The sequence below is a fragment of the Taudactylus pleione genome, unplaced genomic scaffold (assembly GCF_031769625.1).
Source record: "Taudactylus pleione unplaced genomic scaffold, aTauple2 ptg000125l, whole genome shotgun sequence".
Lineage (NCBI taxonomy): Eukaryota > Metazoa > Chordata > Amphibia > Anura > Myobatrachidae > Taudactylus > Taudactylus pleione.
The window spans coordinates 4,275,601-4,294,415 of NW_028284527.1; the positions used below are offsets into that span (position 1 = coordinate 4,275,601).

At 44.2% G+C, this 18,815-nt stretch overlaps 1 pseudogene; it reads right to left on the reverse strand.

Annotated features, from left to right (window-relative positions):
• Window positions 1-500: 500 nt before the first annotated feature.
• On the reverse strand, window positions 501-706 carry LOC148523905 (U2 spliceosomal RNA; annotated as a pseudogene).
• Between the last annotated feature and the right edge of the window lie 18,109 nt (window positions 707-18,815).

Genomic DNA, 18,815 nt, shown 5'->3' on the forward strand with positions numbered 1-18,815 from the left:
GCACCTGAGCTCAATTTTGAGCTTCATGGCAAAGGCTGTGAATACTTATGTATATGTGATTTCTTAGTTTTTTTTTAATTACATTTGCAAAAATCTCCTAAAAACTTTTTACACATTGTCATTATGGGGTATTGTGTGTAGAATTTTGAGGACAAAAAATGAATTTATTCAATTTTGGAATAAGGCTGTAACATAACAAAGTGTGGAAAAAGTGAAGCTCTGTCAATACTTTCCGGATGCACTGTATATCAGACACAAAACCATCTTGTTTTGTGCGACTGAACTCTGTAGCAGAGTGGTGATGCCACCCGGTCATGGAACACCCTTCAGACAGTGCCATGTACTAGGGAATGTGTGGCAAAGAGTCGTAGTCCAGCACCACTTTCATAGTAGGCTGTGACCGCCTACTGACTCCCCAAATTTCTTTCAGGTGTAATCTGTTTAGGTGGAGCCCCCGATACTCTTAACTAGTGACATGGTAAATCTGGTAGAAGGGCATGATAGGGTAGAATCCTACCTAACTAAGCCATGTGGGGCTGAAACTGAGCACTGTATGTGATGCATAGCATGCCACCTAATGATCTGTAAACATGTTTTCTAACAAAACATTTAATATATGGCCCCCAGATAGGGGTCGTATCAGATATTAAACTTAATAAGAACAGATACTACACTTGATCTTAGCCAAACAAAACCGGGAACGATTATGTCCATATACATAATATGTATAGCAGATGACTAATTTAATACATTATGCCCAGCATACCATCTAGTGTTACCTATTTTTTTTGAATATCATGTAGTTAAAAATGCCTAAAAAACTCCAAAAAGACAAGTGTAAAGGCACACATCCACTAGACCAGAGGTTCCCAATCACGGTCCTCAAGGCTCCCCAACAGTTCAGGTTTTAGAGATATCCATAGTTGAGCACAGGTGATTTAATTAGTATCTCAGTCAATTTGATTTAACCACCTGTGCTCAACCATGGATATCTCTAAAACCTGAACTGTTGGGTTGCCTTGTGGACCGCATTTGTGAACCTCTTCACTAGACTATTAAATTGAGCGATTCAACGATAGCAATACCATAATCGTTCAATAATCGTTTGAAAAAATGACTAAAACGACCAGTGATTCGCGCTCCTGCTGGTCTTTTAGACATTTATCATCGGGCAAATATGTTGTGCAACCTGACGATAATGTCAGGTTCAGCATGTTTGCATATGATTGATGTGCCTACACCGAACGACTGCTCGTTCAGTGCAGGCACATCACAGACTGACAAACGAGTGCACGATTACAATGTCGTAATCGTGCAGTCGTTTTGATGTCTTTAAGCGGATGTGTGCCTTAACTAGCACACCGGATCTCTAACCAACAGCCAAAGCAACACAGGTGAGTCAATGACCTCACCTAATTAGCATTCATTGCACTTAGGGCCTGATTCAGAGCCGGACGCAAGTGGCCATACGCTCGTATGGCGTACGAGCGGGAAAATGTAAATTAAAGCGCTCGCTCGTATTTTCGTTTGCAACTAATCTTCCGCCCCATAGTCTCCCAACCCCTCCTCTAGCTAGCGAACATTCAAAATAGCGACCGTCCTTCTCCTCTTTGGTTGCAGGGAACGCTTGCATAAGTCAATCCCGGAAGTAGCCCTGTCAGTTTTCGATTGCCTGCTATTTCATTCTGCAAACATACTTGAATCGATTAATGGCAATCACTATATTAATTACCTTAATTGGTATTCACATGTTTTCAATCCTTTTTTTTTTCATTGTCAATAAACTTTATTCTTGTCAGTGTGTGTCATTTGTACCGCAGAATACGTACGGTTTCACCAATGTTTTTTTTTTAACAAATTACATGTTTTTAGGAATGATACTATTGTTTTCCGTTTTTTTTTCTAGGCATATTTTAGTACTTTAATTTGTTTATTTAAATTAGCTTACGCATGTCACTGCATCAAGCCTATCATAACTCACATTATATTTCTGAGGCTGTAGGTCACATGACTCATACAATAACCAATACAATGCGTTCTGTTAATTTTCAAAGTACATTAGCCAATCAAATTTTTTTTAGGGCCTTTATTAAAACTGTTTTGTGTAAAAAAAATCATTGCAATCATGAGAGCCTCCGCGTTTAGTAGGCGGGAGCTCATGGTCCTCACCGTGGTCATGGACCTGAGGATCACTAGCCAGCCTCCCCCCATCACCAACCTCCGCAAACGTATGGCGTACACGGAGGTGCGCCGCCGCCTGTGCTCCTTCGGCTCTCGCCGAAATATCGGACAATTGGAGCGCAGGTGGTCGGATCTGCGCTGCCGCACGCCACGCCTGCTGGCATGTTTGCGGTTGCAGATCAGTAAAAGTAAGTGTTTTTTCTTTTTGCGGCCCTACCTGCGTTTGCATGTTTCCAGTATAGCCCTGTTTGTTTATTGTGGCCCTACCTGCGTGTGCATGTTTCCAGTCTAGCCCTGTTTGTTGATTTATGACATACCAGCATGTGCATGTTTCCAGTCTAGCCCTGTTTGTTGATTTAGGACATACCAGCGTGTGCATGTTTTCCGTTTTTATAATTTTATAACATTTTTGGTGTTGTAAATTTGTACCCAAACCCCCCCCCCAAAAAAAAGCTAAACCTTTTTCATCCATCATTTAGGGGCTGAGCGCAGACTCCAACGTCGAGTCCGAAACCGACGTCGCCCTCGTCCCCTATCCCCCACTCCCAGCCAAACCTCCTCTCCCCAACCTTCCCCAAATTCCCCCTCCAATTTTGCCCATCCCTCCAAATTCTCCCTCCCCCACCCCCTCTCTTTTTATCCCCCTCCCCTCCACCCCCCCCTCTCTTTTCATCCCCCTCCACACCGAGCCAGATATCCCCTCCACCATTGGACCAGCACTGGCCCACCTCAGAGGAGGAGGATGTCGGGGCTCAACGAGCAGGCATCCCGATGACCGGTATGTTTCCCTTTTAAACTATGGTTGTTTTTGCATTTTTGTGTTTTTGGGTGATGTCCTTTTGCCTGTGCATTTCCAAATTGTTAAGTATTTCTAATGTTTTGGTTATATATTTTTCCTAAACAATGTCTAGGATGTTTTCCCCTGACACATATCACACATGTGCGAACACTCATACTTGTGTCTTTCTAGTTTACGGTAGCAACAAATTTATTTTTTTGGTGTACTTCGCCCTTTTTTTGGTTGGCTTTTTATGTGTAATATTTATAGTTTGTATTTATACCATCTTTGCGTTTGCCCTTAATTTTTTGGGGGTCAAAATTTTTTATTTTTTTTAAAAGTAGAGTCTGATTTTTAACTTGTTTGCTAACATATAATTTAAGGTGTCATTTTATTAATACACACATTTTTTTTCCCCACAGAGGACCAGAGGCGACTGCAAGAAATGCAGGCAGGCTTGCAGACATTGCGGGGCCATGTAATTGGCATGCTTGTGGTCCTTGACCACATGTTGGCGGTCCTGCGCCATTAATTTTGTTTGTTTTTTAGCCCCCCTAAAAATTTTGTTATCAATAAAATATATATTTTTTTTCAAAAGTCTCATTCCTTGTCTGTAAATATTAGATTGTTTAACCTTCCATAAGTCGACTATTGGAGCATGTTTTTTATAGTAAGGAAAATCAGATTGTAGAAAGCGCCAGTAAGTATGTAAGCTGGCACATTAAACACCTAACAATACCAATAGGTTTGGAGAATTCCCAGCATTTTTTAAAATTATTTTTGGTGGGTAATGTAAATATTAATTCAAACCTGCTTAGGCCTAGTTTAGAAAACATACTGTTTCACCATAATACCTTTGTTGTTTGCTTTTAGCCACAAAGCTTGTTAAAATACTTAACAATTTAACACATTACAGGATTATCCATTAAGAAAGTTTGCCTTTTTTGGGCCAGGTTACCCGTGCTTGTAATTTACCAAGGAAAAGTCTTTTTAACGTAAAACAAAATTTTAATACACACAAATAATAAACAGAAAGTGAATTGTGACAAACAATTCACACAGTGCAAACACACGCCAAAACACAACCAACACCCAAAAACCAAATAAAAGAACTGTTTGAAGAAGTAGCAGGCCAACATGAATCCACAAATGAGGTGAAGAAATAATTGTTCCCGAAGTTAGATCCAATGTGGCCACATGAAGACAATTTTGGGGATCAGGTAGTAGGCATCGTTTTTTCGGGTAATTTTAGGGAATAAAAGACAAAAAAAAAAGGAAATATTACAATTGGACATTAAAATCTTAAATGTCTACATTGTGTCAATTAACTAAATGTTTTACAATAATTACCTAAAATATCTGGCCACCACATCATCGCGTATGGCCCCCCCCACATACTGACCTCCGACCAACCTCGGGGGGCCATCCTCAGGCAAGGCATCCTCTGGCTGCATTGGGACACCACTCCTTATGGCGATGTTGTGAAATATCCCACACAGGACCACAATTTTCGAAACCATATCCGGCAAATACATGAGCTCGCCACCAGAGCGGTGGAGGCATCTGAATTGGCCTTTTAAAAGGCCGATACAGCGCTCCACCACCTGCCTGGTGGCTGTAAGTGCGGAATTATACTCACTTTGTGGCCCTGGTGTGGGAGCCAAATAAAGGCGTGCAAGGGTAACCACTGTCTCCTGTGAAAAAACAAAAACAAACATCAGGACCATTGTGTAACAAGCTTTGCATTGTTTGCCATGGAAGGTGTCAACTTACCAAGAAGCCACGCATCACCAGCTTGTAGGTTGTCTAATTTGTGCCAAATCCCTGATTGCCGGATGACGAAGGAATCATGTGCACTCCCGGGGAATTTGGCATTCAGGGACAGGATCTGGAGGGAGGCATCACATACCACCATTACATTCAGTGAATGAAAGTGTTTGCGGTTCCTAAAAATAGCCTCCAGCCTTGCTGGAGGCTGAAGTGGTATGTGAGTGCCATCCACAACCCCTATGATGTGTGGGAAGCCAGCTATTTGGTAAAAATTGGCCTTCGCCACACTAAGGGAACCCATATCCACTGGCATTTTAATAAAATGATGGAGGTGTTTAAAAATGGCCTCCATCACTGCCCTCAGGATCCTTGAAAAGGAGGATTGGGAGATTCCGGCAACTATTCCCACTGTGGTTTGAAAGGATCCTGAGGCACAGAAATGTAACACCGACATTAATTGCGTAAGTGGTGGTATTGCCCTAGGACTGTCAATTTGCCATTCAAGATCACTCTCTATTAATGAGAGAGTGTCTAGGTTGATTTGTGGAGGAAGACGGTATCGTCTTAATACCTCATCATCTGGCATTCCAAAAAGGGTGACACGTGTTCTATATATCTGGGGCCTTGCACGCCTATGAGGCCTACGCCTGGGACGAAGTTGAGGTTGGTTGGGTTCTGGAACCATGGCCAAGATAATACGACCAACATCAACCTGAAATGGTAAGCCAGGTAGTTATTTTTGAAAAATTTGAAAAGAAAAATATACTTATCTTTTTTAAGAAATCCAAAGATGTTTACAGACCGGGGTCTTGTCATGAGTAGAACAACCTACATTTCAAAAGTAGAAAATATATTTAGTTATTATTGGGAAAACTTGGATTGTGATCACATTTTTTAGTCTTAAAAAAAAGAGAAGGGAGCACACATTAGTTCGGAAAAACACACGCTACATTTAGTGGTAAAACATGATTTTACACTGAAATAATAAAAACACATTAGTGCGCTAAATAGTACGCATTTTTTACAGTTAAAACAAGACACATGAGTTCGTTAAATATTACGCTACTTTTACAGTTCAATAAGGAGACATTAGTGCGCAAAATAGTACGCATTTTTTACAGTTAAAACAAGACACATGAGTTTGTTAAATATTACGCTACTTTTACAGTTCAATAAGGAGACATTAGTGCGTTAAATAGTACGTTCAGTTAAAAATAAAAACAACTCAAACATTATTTCACAAAAGAGTACGCTATATTTAGTGGGAAGACATGATTGGTCCTACAACCCAAAAAAAATTACTTAGCGAAACATAGGCGAAGACCAACACATCGAAATTGTAACTTCATGAAACTAAAAACACTTACCAAAAACAGACAAATAACCCAAAGTCCAAAAACGTCAAGGGGGCAAGGCAAAAATAACTGTAAAAAAAAACAAAAAAAACATAAGTACTAACATTTTTTAACTATTTACTATTATTGTTTACGGTGGTTTGGAAAAAGACTTACTCAAAAATAAAAAGGTAAACAATAAAAAAAAAGCGAACGTAAAAAAATTAAGTAAAACAAAAAAAAAGATCACACTAGAAAAATCCAAACTCCGAACTCCAAAATCCGGAAACAAACACCTCCTCCGTCAAACCTCCAACATTCATCACCCGCCATCTCGACTCGAACCAAGCCATAAATAGTCTATTTTCCCGCTCAAATTATGGACGGACAATAGGAGCGCACAATCAATGATGCGGCCGAATAATGCTGACGCATGTATAAAAACGTCACTGAAAACCCCAATCGGTCTGCTGTAGTGAGACCTGAAACTCAAAAATGGCTACAGAGCAGCAAAGCACTGGCCAAGAGGCGCCAGGTAAGTATTTGTCTTTTTGGCCCTAAAGGATTTTGTGGAACCAACATTTTAGGTTCATTTTACATTAAAAATTTTATTTCCAATTTCCAAAAAGGTGTTGAGGATGTAATGGAAGAGGCTGCTGGCCCTAGCAGGCCAAGAAAACCCACCAAAAAAATACGCCAGCCACAATTCACAAGAACGGAGATGGAGGTTTTGGTCCAAATGTGCGTTGACAACCTGCCCCAGGCAGCAAGGAATATGGGTGCAAGCCAGAAATGGAAAATATGGGAGCACATAGCCAGTGCTGTCAATAGGGTTGGTGAGTTTGAACGAGCAACCCGGTACATCAAACGCCGGTACGTACAAACTACATTTTAATAAAAAGTGTTTACAGGTCCAAATACTGCAGGAATAATGCCAACTTTTTAACCCACAGATGGAGCGATTTCAAATATCGGCTGAAGCAAAAACTGTCTGATAGGGCTAGGCATGCAGGGGGGACAGGTGGGGGTCCCACCCCTGTGTCACTGGAGCTCACAGATTTGGAGGAGATGGCACAGGGGTGTGTGCAGGATGAGGAGGTGTTTGGTGTGTCGAACATGGATACCGACATGCCAGACTTTTCGGCTCCTCATGTTGCCTCAGGTAAATGTAGTAATGTTAATAACTCAGAAATGTGTTTTGGACAATATCTAGATTATAATGTTACTGTTTTCTCTTTTTTTTCACAGAGACACAGGCGGATGAGTCTACTCCAGAGGGTAGCTTTGACTGCAGAACTTCTGCTGGCTCTGCAGGGGAGGAACCAGTAGATCCGGCTGGGGACCCTGTGGAAGACAGTCCAGGGCAATCCCCCTAACAGGCAGTGGCCCTCCTCACTGATCTCAATATTAAAACGGATCAGCACACTGAGATTCTGGTGAAGCTGGATGCCAGGCTGCTACGGGTGGCGGAGGCCCTGGAGCAAAGTGCTGAGGCCAACATGACCATTGCTCAGGCCCTGGAGGCAAATACTGGGGCCAACATCCGGATTGCAAATGCCCTAGAGCAGCTCGTTCGCCAGCAGATGTTGGAGCTGGCCTCCCTTCCTGCTGGAACATCAGGATCCTCCACCTCTGGCACAACAACAGCCATCCCTCCAGATGTGCCTAGCCCTATGCCTAGTCCAGAGGCCCCAACATCTGCCTCTGGACAGGCCAGCCGAAGGACCTCCCGAACCCGTTCAGGCTCCCTCCCTACCCCGGCCAAACGGGCCAAAAGGCGATGACAGCACTGGCTAAATTTCCCACATTCCTTCTGTGTTTGCCCCATATTCCTTAATGGCCAAAACCTCCCTCTCCCTTCTTGTGAATTGTTTTTACATTTTGTTTGTTTGTTTGTGGTTTGAAAATGCCACTTTTTTTGTTTGTGCATTTCTAAAAACATTTTTTTTTTATAGTTATCCATATTTTATTTCTGAAAAAAAACACACAAAAAAAAATGTGTATAAAAATAAAAATAATTTAAAAAACTGAAAAAATCTATTGTTAATTCATTCAAAAACTGGTTAAAAGGTAATCCCACTAACAAAATTACAAACAATACAACGGAAATGTAAACATTATTTTTTTTTAAAAAAAGCAAGGGTTAAAAACCATGTAGGAGTTTTAATTAACACTTATCTAAAAAAAAAAAAAGGACGATTGTTTTCTTGGCCCCTAAAAAATTAAGAAAAACAACAAACCGCCGTACAATATTGTTGCCCTAAAAAAAAAAAAAAAAAAAAAAAAATTGGCAAAAACACGCAAATGTAAAAAAAATTTGTAAGCTAATTGATTGTCTAACCCAGAAATTAGCACCTTACAAGCATTTTTGCAATTCAAAATGGATTGTTTTTGAGGCCTCAATTGATAAATCGGGAAACCATCGATGAGCCGCGGGAGGACCGAAGAGACCATCGTCATTGTGGTAGAGAATACCAGACCACAAGCTAAGCGAGCAGTTTGAATGGAAAGTTGATCACACAGTGACGTAACACTTTTTCCATACACATTGGCCGTTCACACCCCCACCCCCGTCACCGCCCCAAAACGGACAGTTCTGTCAATCACATTTGACATGTCACTTCCTGTTCGCTATTCGACGAACGACTGAAAAAATGATCGCAATCAGCCGTACGCACATGCGCACTGTTACACCGACGCATGCGTGGTTTGACAACATCGGACTGCTACGAGCGGCTCTGAATGAGGGCATTAATCAGTACTAATTGTAATCAGATTCCTTCTGTTGGTTGTACTATTCTGGCATCAAGCCAAGACAGACAAGGGTAGATACTGACCAATCAAATTACAATCTGATGTTACCATTCAGCTAATAGATCACCAACAGGAATTTAGAAATAAGGAATAGCACATTATATATATATATATATATATATATATATATATACGCTTTAATGGTGGAAACTTCGGCTGGGTACACATGTACAGGTTTTCTGTCCAACCATCCAACTAGTTGATTGGTTGGAATAAAAATCTGGTAACGTATGGGAGTAACTGATGATCAGCAATTTGCTCCTAAATGCCAGAAAACAGATGAAAATGGTCGTTCAGACAAGTTGGGTAAATGTTTGATCTAAACAATTTGTTCAAACTACAGTTTTTGTCCATATTTCGGCATTTGGGAGCAAATTGCTGATTGTCATTTGCTTTCATACCTTACCAGATTTTCATTCCAACCAATCAACTAGTTGGATGGTTGGACATAAAATCTTTATGTGTGTATGCAGCATTAGTTCTGCAACCAACATAAAATTGGACAGAGGATGAAGCTTGTATTAACTTAGACTGTCTGTCTAACTTTCCTGGTACACTGTTAAAGCACAACAGAAAAAAAAGGAAGGCGGACAGAAGACACTGTCAATATATTGCAGGACTGTATAAGTTTCTTAACAGAACAGGCTAAATGTTGCAAGCTAAATAGAACAATGCAACCATACAGTTATGAAAGGCACATGCAGGTTATACCTGCATCCTATCCTATAACAACTCAAAGAGTTAAAGCAGTATATTAAACACCTGAATAAATCATGCAATGCTCTGTCTTGCAGCATTTCTGTTGTGCAATCAACAAACCTAGTGGTGTGCTCAAAGAGTTAATCACATAATGAGCCACACCCTAATTTAACCATACAATGCACCTTGCAGTTGCAGTATCTACCCCAGTAAAACTGCTATATGTTACTGCCTAGATTCCTTAGAACAGTGCAGTAAAGGTGCTTATATATCAATAAGCCCACAAAACACCAGATTAAATACATATAAGTAATAATCCTAGTTCACTGCTTAACTTGTCAGCCTCTATCCCCCAGTATCTGCTGTGAGCTCCTCCACACAGACTTCAGCCGTTTTCATGCCCGGATTTTCAGCAGCGTGAACTACTATAATAAATTCCTGGGGGAAGTGTGGCCAGCCATGGCTTCCTGCTCACTCAGGACACCTGTGTAACAACAGCCTCCGGCGTTCTCCAGAAACAACCCATGGCCCGGCTTGATGACATCACCTGCAGCATGACTATACATGCAGCGATGCCGTGTCCTGGAACCTAGCAAGCCTCTCTCTCCTCAAAAGCAAGCAGTATGATGCTGCTGTGTAATCCCTCCAGCAGCCCTACAAGAAACTGCCGGGAACTGAAAGCGCCATGGTGGAACTGAAAGCGCCTGCGGAAGGCCCGGGGAGGGGTGAGACATGCTGGCTCTGCAGTACATGTGAGTAATAACAAGCCTGGCCAATCTGCTCAAAAGCAGTGTGCTGGGAAGCAGTACATAATGGCAATAAGATCATTACACATTCTGTAACAAGTCTTACCTTCTTTTTGCTAGCAGCCCCCTCAGATGTGTGTCTGGCATGGAGAGAGACCCAGGGACTATGTAGTTTGGGGACTCTCTCAGGGGCCATCTTTAGAGTGGAATACATGTTTACACAGACCTCTAATCTATATAACTCCCACTCTGTTAGTGCTTTTCGCCAGGAACTAAGCACCCAAACCAAACATCAAAATTAAGAAATAAAACCTAACTAAAAGCTATGCCCTATCTAGCTAGTGCCTTACTCCAAAAGGCACTAAAAACAAGATTGAGCTTGCAAAGTGGAAAGGGAGAGGTTATATAGGGGTGGGAGTCAGTTTTCAACTAGCTAGTATCCGTCTCCACCCTTTACTATGCATAACCCAGGGGCGTATCTATAATGGGTGCAGGGTGTGCACCCATAGCATACTGACCTCTCTGGAGTCCCACGTCAAAGCGGGGGTCCGGCGCTCTAAAAACAACTGGAAAATGGCCACCGCGGCCATTTTCCCGTAGTTTGCGCATATGCAGTACAGGGAAAATGGCCGCCACGGCCATTTTCCCGGTGACCTGTGCATACTCTATAGACTCTGGGCGCACTCTAGTGCCCAGAATCTATACCTCCAGCGCTGGCTGCACACAGCTCAGTGCGCTGCTGGCCACCGGACAGAGAGGAGGGGGCCCATGTCGGAGACTGCACACGGGCCCCTCCTCTCTAGAAACGCCCATGGCATAACCCAGATGTAAGGCATCCCCCAGATGGATGAAAAAGGAATCTAGGAAAAACCCTGGTACAAGCCCCAGCTTCTGTATGAAAGTGGTACAACTCAGCAAACAATATAAATGTACTTCCACTACACAGGTGCCATAAAGAAGAACCCAGCAGAATACCTTACTGGTAGAGGATTTGAATGCCAACTGAGAGAAATGAAGTTTGACAGATAAAACTGATTAGAGGGTTACATCTTTTGGGAAAAGAGAAAAAGGGAACATACTGTGGCAGAGAAATAAAGAAAATACATTAGGAAGAGCTACATAGAAAGTAGGGATGTGCGCCGGACCATTTTTGCCGGATTTGGATTTGGATTTGGTTCTAATTCGTCGTCCGGCTTTGGATTTGGATTTGGATTTGCCAAACTGCGGTGACTGGCTTTGGATTTGGATTTGGATTTGGATTTGGATTTTTTTACAAAAATTGACAAAAAAAGCTAAAATCACATAAATTGGTCTTTTTTTTCTTCCTAGAGTATTATTAACCTCAATAACATTAATTTCCAGTCAATTTAGACCATATCACAGCTTATAATATTGTTTTCAACATTATTGGCCAAAGGTTGCAGTGAGCTGACTGGTTACTAAGCGACAAAGCAGCGGCACAACGACACAGACACCACAGTATAAAGCACATCTATGACACATTGCCACACAGCAGTGGCAGAAATGAAAATTAGTGCACCCACCCAGTGGGGTACGGCCAGCAGAGTCACAGTACTTGTTTACAAAGTGGACTACGGCCCTAGGAGTCACAGTGCACAATCTTATTAGCATTACACCGCACATAGGGCCTGATTCACATTACACCATAAAGTAGTGTCTCTTATTTATGTTACGACACACAGTAGTGCCCCTTTTACACAATGCCCACAGTAGTGACCCTTTTACACAATGCCCACAGTAGCGGTGTCCCTTACACAATGTCCCCCAGCAGTGGTGCCCCCTATGCAGTCCCCTTAGTAGTACGGTCCACTATGCAGTGCCCCCAGTTGAATGCTCCCCAGTAGTATGCCCCCCATTAGCAGGCCCCCCCAGTAGTATGTCCCCCATTAGCAGGCCCCCCCAGTAGTATGCCCCCCATTAGCATGCCACCCAGTAGTATGCCCCCCCAGTAGTATGGCTCCCCCAGTAGTAGGCTGCCCCAGTAGCAGGCCCCCCCAGTAGTAGGCTGCTCCAGTAGTAGCCCCCCCTGTAGTATGGGCCCCCCCTGTAGTATGGCCCCCCCTGTAGTAGGCCCCCCCAGTAGTATGGCCCCCCCCAGTAGCAGGCCCCTCAGTAGTATGGCCCCCCCAGTAGCAGACCCCCCCCAGTAGTATAGCCCCCCCCAGTAGCAGGCCCCTCTGTAGTATGGCCCCCCCAGTAGTATAGCCCTGCCCAGTAGCAGACCCCCCCCAGTAGTGCAGACCCCCCCAGTAGTATAGCCCCCCCCCAGTAGCAGGCCCCTCTGTAGTATGGCCCCCCAATAGTGCAGATCCCCCCCAGTAGTATGGCCCCCCCAGTAGCAGACCCCCCCCAGTAGTATAGCCCCCCCAGTAGCAGGCCCCTCTGTAGTATGGCCCCCCCAGTAGTATTGCCTCCCCCAGTAGCAGACCCCCCCCCAGTAGTGCAGACCCCCCCCCAGTAGTATAGCCCCCCCAGTAGCAGGCCCCTCTGTAGTATGGCCCCCCCAGTAGTATAGCCCCCCCCCCAGTAGCAGACCCCCCCAGTAGTGCAGACCCCCCCCCCAGTAGCGCCCCCGGACCTTTGACAAGTAAAAAAATAAAAAAAATAAAACTTACCTGTATCCCCGCTCCCGCGCCGTCCGCTCTGTCACACGCTGAGGAGGGAGCCGGAAGACGGAGCTCATGTGTGAGCTCCAGCCGGCTCCCTCCGTGCAGCAGCCAATGAGAGTCTGTGTGACTCTCATTGGCTGCTGTAACAAACACATAGCTGCCGCTGGCGGCTGTGTGTCTGTGTCTGTGTAGGGCAGAGCGCTATCACTGCGCTCTGCCCTACACGCGTGGAGACCTGATGTCGGATTCTCTAGTGAGAATCCGACATCAGGCGGCCGCCGTTCGGCCCCGAACGGGGATCCGAGTCAGGCGGTGAACACCCGAACAGGGTTCGGGTGGACTCGGATCCCCAATGTTCGGAGCGGTTCGGATTCCACAGAATCCGAACCGCTCATCTCTAATAGAAAGGGAAACAGAGGAGAAGGTGAAAAATATATTGGAAGGAGGCATGGGGTGGGATGTACTAAAGGAAAAATCGGTAAAACCCCCATTTTCAGGGTTTTTACCGCATTTCCATATGTACTAAGCCCTGGCCACCCTTTTTTCGGCACAGAGGGTAACGCCAGAAAAACCTGGCATTACCCTATAGAAGCCTATGGGCTTCTTACCGCACTCCGCTCCCGACAGTTCGCCATCGCCTTGCCGTCGCCCAGCACTGGCCCCCACTCACCTGCACTCCATTGTCGCCGGCCCGCGATCATCCTGGGTCCTCCGTCTCCTCCTCCTAATCTTCTTCCGGATGCAGGGAGGAGGAGGAGCCCGGGGCTTACTGCACATGTGACCAGCAGGAAGCTCCCGGGGCTTGGCGGGAACGGGGTCCCACGGAGACCCCGTTACCTGGCGTTGGCTGCTTCACAAAGGGAAGCTCTTATCGCAGGAGCTGTCCTTTGCAATACTAATCACATGTTATTATGCGATTAGTAAGGTTGTGGTGACTGGCGGAATGGTCAGCGCAAGCTTAGTACATCCTGCCCATTCTGAGAAAAATACATGATAGCAGCATTGCCAGGGATTTTCATCCCCTTTATCCATGCCATTGTCTCTTCCCTTTGCTCTTCTGGTCCACCTTACCCCCTATTCCTTCTCAACTTTGCTCTCTCCATTCCTCATTTACCACACTTCCTCTATGATCTTCTCCCTCTCCTCTTTGCCCTTCTTTAACTCTTCTCCCCTTACCTCTAGCCCCATTCGGGATGCAGTCATTAGGTTGACATTCATAATGTCGACATCACAATGTTGACATGTTATGATGTTCAAATTGTTAACCCTGTTAGACTGCAGGGTTATGGTTTGGCACTAGGAGGAGGTTCAGGCTCGGCTGCAGGGTTATGGTTAGGCACTAGGAAGGGATTAGGGTTAGGCTACGGGGTGGGAAGGTTAAGGATAGGGCAGGTATACTCACCCGAATGTTGCGCCACCAGATGACTGCCAGAAATGACAGTCACATGGCTAACGGGGCCCTGATGACACCGTTAGAAGTGCTGCAGCAGCCAGGAGCATGTAAGTCACTGCTAGCCCACCATACACAATATGTCAACATTTTATCATTGTCTACATGATAAATGTCAACATATCATATACCCATTTTCCTAACATTTCTCCTTTCTCACGTCCCCTCCCCCCTGCTCTTCCTCTCATTTTATTTCCTACTTCACCCCAGCACCACTTCTCTCTTCATCCCACTCTCTCTATAGAAATTGCATATTGAAATAATAAAAGAAACCACATAAAGAAATCAAATGTATTATATTTAACATGAAAAGTATTAATATTTGAAATAGCTACTTGTTTGGCATTTGAAATGAGGACTCAAGCAGAAACACGTTCATCCTCAGTATTTTCTGTCTTCAGTGGAAGCAAATGTGATGCTGGAGAAATTCCACATGATCGTGAGGTAAATGAAATAGTGATAAACAAAAAAAGGGATTAAACATTATAAAAAGCGCAAGTTGCATAGACTTGAGATTAAATAAGAATCCTAGGGATTTTGCTAATTGGCTGTCTTCACAGCCTTGTTACTAGCCAGTTTAAGTGGGTTAAGGGGTCAGATGGTTGTTAGTTGACCAATGGCATAAATTGTGGGTGTATCTGTGATTGGGGGGTATAAAAGAGGTGGTGTGCATGTGATCAGCCTCTTTGTCGAGTCTGGAGGATAGGCTAAGTATCACAGCCTGTGCTGCATTGTGTTCTCCTTCACTGTTCTGTCATTTCATTCTCTCTATCATTTCTCATTCATTTCCCACCAAGCCCCATCCCAAGAGGCCTGCCCCCTCAGCCGTTTAACTAATTTTTCTCACCCACTCAGGTCTGCCCCTGCAAGCTCCCCTGGGCGCCTGCTCTCTCCCCCCCCTTCCCACATGTGTGCCTTCTGCCCTCCTGATTCCTCTGGTTCGGGTGCTTCAGCAGATGCGAGTGCTCCCACTTCCCCCGCTGTTCACATTAATGTTACTCATGCCGCGGCTGTGGCTCCCGGAAGCACTGTCCCTTTGGCACCCTCCTGCCCCGCTTGTAGCTACGAGCTGGGAGTTTCTTCTATTCCCACTGAGACATAGTCCCCTGGCCCCGTTTGTACGGCGGGCCCAGCGGCCATTTTAACTGCGGTGGTCATCTTGGATCCCACTTCAGTAGTGGGATTCAGCCCCTCCTTCCAACTCTAAGTCAGCTTTACAGCTGCACAGGCTGGAGGCAGTGCATCCTGCCTCCTGTGCTTGCCCCCTCCCCTGCTTACAGGGCATAACCCCCGCAGCCAGTCCCTTTGCTGGCAGGTTCATTACCTGCCAGCATCTTTGCCAGCTCCCATCTTTCCTCCTCTGCCTCCTTTTCCACTTGGGCCCAGCCTTCTTGGAGTGCTTGCCCTGCTCCGCCTATTGTTTCTTCATATTCCTCTGCCCCCCCCTTTGTCTGTTTGTACCCCCTATGTTTCCCCTTCCTTTCCTCCTGGCAATCCATTTTGGCAGCCTTCCTCTTTTTCTGGCCCTTCTCCCTGGCACCCCTTCCCCCCTTCCGCTCCTTTCATGCATTATCCCCCCACCCCCATTTTTTCTCCATTCATCCCCGGTTCCTGTGACTGCTGTTTGTCTCATTTGGTCCTGCCCCTGCAGTTTCTGCTCCTTCAGTGCCTTCCACCTCTCTTTCTGCACCTACTTTTCCTTCTCCCCCTGTTCCTGCTCCAGTTGTTGCACAGCACCCTCTTCCTTCCATTACCCCCCTTCCAAACCCCCTCCATTCCCCCTGTCCACTGATCAACCAGTTGCTGTTTTGGCTCCTCACGCTTCTGTTCCAGTTTCAGATTTGTTTGCGACTTCAATCATTCTGACTGTCATGGGGGCTGTTGCGGTTCCTGCATGCATCAAGGTGGACCCGGAGATCGCTCTGGCAGACCCTCTGCGTGAAGCTTCTGGTGATGCAGTTCCTCATCCAGGTGCTGGTGATATGTCTTCATCTTCGTTTTCTTGTTCTGCCTCATCCTCTCATTCGTCTGGTTCCCCGGGGTGCCCACGCAAGATTGCTAGATTAGTGGTGCAGCTTTTAGCCAAGAATGCTGAGGGAAGGAGTGAGACAGGTGAGGCTGCCGGCCATGTTGAATCGCCACCAGGAGCTGATTCTGTGCATTGCGCTAATATTGCTGTACTCCGGGGTTTGCGCAAAAGCATTAGGGAAAGGTTTTAGCTCATGCTAAGAAGCTGGGAGGGCTCGGGGAATATGTGTTCTATGGTTATTATTCCTGGCTCAAAGGTATGCTTATTTTTGTGGCTTGCTATTTAGAGATGCAGCTGGAAGAACATCAGAATGTTATCAGGTATATTTACTTGGTGCATGATATGTTCTCTCGGTCGCGGGGCATGTCTTGGAAGGATTATGAGTGTCAGTTTAGTAAAACAGCTTCCTGAGAAAAGTAATTAGAAAAACAATACACCAGGATACTGTGGGTGTTTTTGCATGTAAATGGAGAGACCCCACATGTGGACAGGTGTAGCTGTGGCAATTGAAATATGGCCCAGACACTGATCACAATTGAATTTGTCTGAATGAACAATGGTAAGAAATCTGCTTGAAAAGAACTGACACAGGTATCCTAAATAGGCAGAAGAGAACTTTTGAATTCATTGTCAGACAGGATGGCACCAGCAGTCATCTGGGGGTCGCCACCCTGTTTGAGTGTGAAACTCACTGCTCATAACACCTTGCATTGTAGTTTTAAAATAAACATGTGTTGGAAGGGTATGGTGTGTATATATGTGTATATATATATATATGTATGTGTATGTGATCCATCATAGATAGACTTACACACTGCACACTCACATAAAAGGTTCCATAGCTTCAAAGTGTAATATTCAAGGTTTATTCATTTATTACTAATGTTGTAAAATAAAGACTATTTGATATTTAAGGTTTAGTACATGATAAGCAAACCGTGTTTGGTGTTGTACTGATCTACTCTGTCTCAACAGCTTCCCGGTGTCATCGGTGAGAAGATCGCAACATGCATTCGCAACTTATGGACTGTAGAGAGTTAAAACAATAAAATGTACTTAGATATATTAAAATGTACTTTAGATATATCGAAGATCTTGCTAAACTGAAGGATAATATTACCGAGATGTATGATGACACCTTCAGGTGTACAGGTAGGGAATTGTAAGCGTACAAGAAAGAACTGTTGCAATACAGACTAGTGTTAAATTACTTAACAGCTGTCACTAGAGTGTACTGCGTAACTCTGGCCACACAATTTGGAGTGAAGTGTTGCATTTATATTACAAACGATACCAGCGACCCTAAGGAGGTAATAGACCACAAGATGGATGAAATTCTGCAGCTAAAATGGGAGTTTTGAAAGAACCATAATGCTTCAGTGGCTGAAGTAGAGGAGAAAGTACAGGAATGGGTTTCATGGTTGAACCCAGAGAAATGGTTCTCAGGTCTAGGAAAGTGGGTCCAGGAAATGATCGCAAGCATAGGTAAACTCCTGATCCTCATACTGGTTGTCATCATAGTAATTGGCATATGTGTCAAGTGTGTTCCTACTGTGTTGTAGTGTGGAAAATTTAAAAATAAGGTAAACCGGAAAAACAAAACTATGATGGTGGTTAGTAGTGACAATATGAATACTGAGGTAAATGTAGAACTGCATTACAACCCTGAACTAGGAAATACCATCGTATAATGTATTATATTTAGACATGCATAAAATGTATTATCAAAATGTTATTTTTAAACACCTTAAATAATGTAAGTCACTATTCCCCCTCAAGACTTCCTTTATAGGATAGGTGCATCCCCACATCTTTCCCATGATCTCCCAAGATCTGCGGTGTGTGTATAAGGGTAGTTGTCCCCTCCTAGAGACCCATTATTGATGGATTAAGAACCACCTTGTGCCATCCCATAATAACATTAAATAATATGTCATAATGTAAGCCTAAAAATTAAATTTAAGATCAGTGTATGATAGCATGTTGGTTGCTATCAAAGGGTGGACTATCGAAGCTGGATAATTGGCTGAGACAGAATCAGTTTAAAATTAGATTGGAATGATGCCATCTTGCGAATGGCGACAAGACTCCATCTTAAAAATGAGATTTGCACGACACGATTTTGCGAATGGCCGCCCAGCGCCATTTTAAGTTACAACTCACGAGCTAAGTACATATGGCAATGTTTTAATAATCCTTTCAGAAACCATACCCTGATGTATCTAAGGACAACCTTGCATAAAAAAATACCATTACAAACACAGTATTCACGCAGAGTATAGTAAAACAGCTTCCTGAGAAAAGTAATTAGAAAAACAATACACCAGGATACTGTGGGTGTTTTTGCATGTAAATGGAGAGACCCCACATGTGGACAGGTGTAG